The sequence below is a fragment of the Chrysochloris asiatica genome, unplaced genomic scaffold (genome assembly GCF_000296735.1).
Source record: "Chrysochloris asiatica unplaced genomic scaffold, ChrAsi1.0 scaffold00233, whole genome shotgun sequence".
Taxonomy (NCBI): domain Eukaryota; kingdom Metazoa; phylum Chordata; class Mammalia; order Afrosoricida; family Chrysochloridae; genus Chrysochloris; species Chrysochloris asiatica.
The window spans coordinates 3,119,172-3,124,626 of record NW_006408751.1 but is presented as its reverse complement, the minus strand read 5'-3'; positions in this window follow the sequence as shown (position 1 = coordinate 3,124,626).

The window sequence follows — 5,455 nt, the reverse complement described above, 5'->3', positions numbered from 1 at the left end:
ATAGGGTTTTCAAGGAGCAGTTGGTGAGCTTGAACCACTGACCTTGCAGTTCAAATGACTTTGTAGTCTGACTCATTAGCCACAGTGCCACACAGATACATTGATAGGATTGATTGCTTCCAAATTGAAAATCTTCTCTGTCTGTTGGTAATGGCACTGTGAGTAATGACACTGCAAAGTCATTCAAACCACAAGGTCAGCAATTCAAACTCACCAACCACTCTTCGGAAATACTAAACAGGATCACCATGGGTCTGAACTAACTTGACAGCACTTAACAACAATAATTCTCTTAATGAGAAGCTCTGGTTCCCAATGATTAGAGCTCAGCTGCTGCCTACATGTCTGAGGGTTGAAACCAACAGCTATTTCACAGAGGGAAAGGCCTTGAAACCTCATAGTTAGCAGTCCAGTGCTTATCCTACATTGCCAAATTAGAAGTCCTTACAGCCAAAGAAAACTTATGGAACAGATCTACTTGCTTATATGGATTGTGATGAGTCTGAATCAATACTCATCTGTCTGTTTTCTGTACTGTGATGGTTTGCATGTTGCTGTGACTCTGGAAGATATGCCACTGGTATTTCAAATATCAGCAGGTTCACCTATGGTAGATAGGTTTCAGCAGAAGCTTCCACACTAAGACAGACTAGGAAGGAGAGGTGTATCACTTATGAATGTGTAATTATGAAAAACCTTATGAATAGCAGTGAAACACTGTCAGACAGCACCAGCATATCAAGTACTGAAACATGAACTATAGCATCAGAATATAGTCAAAAGATGAGCCCTTCAGGTTGGAAGGCACTCGAAATATGATTGGAGAAGAGTTGTCTCCTGATGGGAATGGAATAAAGCTTTTTGGATCTTTCTTTGCTGATGGGGCACAACTCAAAATGAGGAGAAACAGCTGTAAGCATCCATTAATAATCAGAACTTAGGATGCACAAATTATGAATCTAGGAAAATTGTAAGTTGTCAAAAATGAAATGGAGGGCCATCGATATCCTAAGCATTAGTGAGTTGAAGTGCACTGTGTCTTAGGCCAGGTTTTCTAGAGAAGCAAAACCATTAAAACATATACATGTATATATATATATATATACACACACACACAGAGAGAGGTTTATCTTACAAATGTAGAGTCTCAGGTCACCAGCTAAAGAGAAAGACCCAGTACCTCCCTTATGTTCATTATATTGGGAGCAGACCACATGCTTAAGGAAGCATCCCTTCAACTGATTGGCTACTCACAGCTGTTCATCAAAGAGCTAAGTATGCCTGAATTAGGTTTCATTATCATGGGAATAAGCACATCCCAACTTCTAAATCTCTGGCAATCCTGGCCTAGTTGAGTTGACAGAGAAAGCTAACCATTGCAGTCCACCCTTGTCAACTCAAAAACCTATAAACTATGTTCATAATCTCTAAATAAAGAAAATTATAAAGTCTTTCTTGTATGATATAACTAAAGCATGTACAACTGAAAATGCACTGGCCCCCACTTACATCTTATATGTCACAAATTAGCAAAGTAAAAATATTTGATGCACACAGACAAAGCAAAGAACATGTATTAATTTAAATGTCCAAAGGGCACATTTTCAAGCCAGCCTTCTGCACGTAGGCACACAGCCTTACTAGAGACCACATTGCTGTTGTTGTTAAGTGCCATTGAGTTGATTCCAACCCATAGCGACCCTGTATAGGGTTTCTGAGTAACAGCTGGTGAGCTTGAACCACCGACCTTGCAGTTCAAACAGCTTTGCATTCTGGCGCATTAACCCACAGCGCCACATCAGGAATCCACTAGAGACCATAGCTGCTCTGTGTTTCCATGTCACTGCCTCTGCCACCAACTCTGCTGTCACCACTTTTCAGGCAGGGATCCCAAGCTCAAATCATGCTCATCCTTAATGATGGTCCTGGGTTCATCTGTTCCTGAAATGAAAGATTTTTACAGTTTTGACAATCACAACTAATCCTACTACAATTACAATTGAAATCATACAATTCTCTCAGCATCATCTCCCAGCCACTTTCACCAGACCTATCTGAAAAATAGGATATATTGTCAGGTGGAATCAGACATTGGAGAAGGAAATCATGCTTGGTAGGGTGGAGGGTCAGAGAAAAAGAGAAAGACCTCCAGCAAGTTGGATTGGCAAAGTGGTAGCATCAATGGGCTCAAGTGTGGCAACAATTGTGAGGTTGGCCCAGGATCAGGCAGTGTTTTGTTCTGCTGTGTATGAGTTGGTAACAACTCGATAGCACCTAACAACAACAAATCTGAAAAATAACAAAACTAGTCACTGGGAATTTTCTCTTGACCCTTCATTCTAAAACTAAGCACATCCATGAATGCTTATAAATCAGGAACTTCACCCACCCTGTTTCTTGAAAGCCAATGTTTAAATTGCCTGGCGCTGTGGGTTAATGCACCAAACTGCAAAGCTGGTTGAACTGCAAGGTCGGTGGTTCAAGCTCACCAGCTGCTCCTTGGAAACCCTATACAGGGTTACTATGGGTTGGAATCAACTCAACGGCACTTAACAAAAACAACAACATCAACCCAGAACACTGTACATAGGAGACAAGCTAACTATGCCTTTATTAGGTTTCACCATGGGAATAAACACATCCCAACCACTAAACCACTGAAAATCCTGGTCTAGTCGAGTTGACATAGAAACCTAACCATTACAGACTGATATTGGCCATTTTGAATCTGATGATCACATGGTTTACTATGCCAGGAATGACAAATTGAAAAGCAATCACATTGCATTCTTCATCAGAAAGAATATTCCCAGATCCATATTGAAGTATAATACTATCTATCATAGGATAATATCTCAAAGTCTATAAGGTTGTTGTTGTCGTTAAGTACCGTGGAGTCGTTTCCGACTCATAGTGACCCTGTACAGGTTTTCTGAGGCTTCAAATCTTTATGGGAGCAGAAAGCCTCACCTTTCTCCTGCATAACAGCTGGTAGTTTTGAACTGCTGACCATGAGATTAGCAGCCCAATTCGTAACCACTACACTACCAGAATAGACCACTCAAAACCACTATTATTCAAATTTAAGCACCTACCACTAAGTACATTTATGATGATATTGAAGAATTCTACCAACTTCTTCAGTTTGAAATTGATCAAATGTGCAATTAAGATGTATTGATTGAAATGCAAATGTTGGAAACAAAGAGGAAGGATCAGTGGTTGAAAAATATGGCCTTGGTGATAGAAACAATGCTGGAGATCATATGATTTCTTCATTACAATTACCTTTTTTAAACAACATGAATGATGATTATACACATGGAACTTTCCAGATAGAATACACAGAATTCAAATTGACTACATCTGTGGGAAGAGACAGTGGAACAACGCCATAACATCAGCAAAATCAAGGCCAGATGCAGTTGCTCATAGACAAGTTCAGGCTACAGCTACAGAAAATTAAAAGTCCATAAGAGCCAAAATATGACCTTGAATGCATTCCACCTGAATTTGGAGATCCTCTCAAACAGTTTTTCTGCCTTAGATATTAATGCCCAAAGACTAGAAGACCTGAGGGATGACATCAAGAATATCATACATAAAGAAAGCAAAAAGTTGTTAGAAAGTCAACACAGAAAGAAATGATCAAACTGGATGTCAGAATGGAGACTCTGAAACTCTCCCTCCAGCATTGATAAATTGAGGAAATGAGAGGGAATGAGGAGGTGAAAGAGCTGACCTGAAAATTTTAAAGTGCAGCTCAAGAAGTCAAAGACAATTATTATAATGAAATGTGCAAGTATCTGGAGTTAGCAAATCAATAGGGAGGAACACACTCAGTATTTCTCAAACTACACCGAGTCATTATGCCAAAAAGAAATGGTCAATGTTCAACCATTTCATAAATGGTATATTATCAAGATCTAATGCTACTAAAGGAAGAAATCCAAAATGGACTGAAAATATTGGCAAAGAATAAGGCTCCAGAAACGAATGGAATACAAATTGAAATCTTTCAACCAATTGATGCAGCACTGGAGGCAAGAGATTTGGAATGCATCTACCTGGCTAATTGGTGGCCATTCCAAAGAGTGGTGACCCAACAGATTGTGGAAGCCATTGGACAATATCATTAATATCACATACAAGTAAAATTTAGATGAAGATACTTGTAAAGCAGCTTCAGCAGCACATTGATAGGGAAATGCCAGATGTTCAACCTGGATTTAGATGAGGATGTAGAATGAGAGATTTCATTACCTTTTGCCAGATGTATCTTGAATAAAACAGAGAACACCAGAATGATGATTACTTGTACTTTATTGACTATGTCGTAAAGTCAATTGACTGTGTGAATCAAGACAAGCATTGTGAAGAATTGGTATTCCAGAACACTGAGTTGTACTTGTAAGACACTTATGCATAGGCCAAGAGATAATTGTTCAAATAAAACAAGGGGACAGTAGTTTTAAATCAGGAAAGATGTGTGCCAATGTTGTATTCTTTCACCGTATTTATTCAATCTGTATGCTGAACAAATAATCTGAGAAACTGTATTACATGAAAAGTGTGGCATCAGGATTGAAGGAAGATTCTTTAACATGATATGTAGATGATACAACCTGCTTGCCGAAAATGAAGAGGCCTTAAAATACTTATCTTCGATATGGGTTGCACCTCAATAAAAAGAAAACAAAATCCTCACAACTGGACCAATAAGCGACATCTATATAAATGGAGGAAATATTGAAGCTGTTAAAGACTTCATTTTGCTTGGATCAACCAACAACACTCATGGAAGCATCAATCAAGAAATCAAATGACGTATTGCATTAGGCAAATCTGCTGCACAAGACCTTTTTGAAGTGCTCAAGAGCAAAGATGTCAGTTTGAAGACTAAGGTGCGCCTGAGCCAAACCATGATATTTTCAATAACCACATATGCATGTGAAAGTTGGACAATGAATAAAGAAGACCATGGAAGAATTGATGCATTTGAGTTCTGGTGTTGGAGGAGAATATGAAAAATATCACGGACTGCCAGAAGAACAAACAAATCTGTGTTGGAAGAAGTACAGTCAGAATGCTTCTCAGAAGTCAGGATGGCCATACTTCACCTCTCATACTTCAGGCACATTATCATGAGGAACCAGACCCTGGAGAAGGACATCATGGCTGGTACAGTGGAGGGTCAGTAAAAATGAGGAAGACCCCCAATGAGATGGTTTGTCACAGTGGCAGCAGCAATGGGCTCAAACCTAACAATGATTGTAAGGATTGTAAAGGAATGGGCAGTGTTTTATTCTGTTGTGCATATAGTTGCTAAGAGTCAAAACCTACTTCATCAACATAAACCAGAATTTACTTAACAACCCACAACAACAACAACATTATCTTAATCTATCTGATGCTGTTTTAGGTGACATTGAATATCTTCTGACTCGTTGTTGTT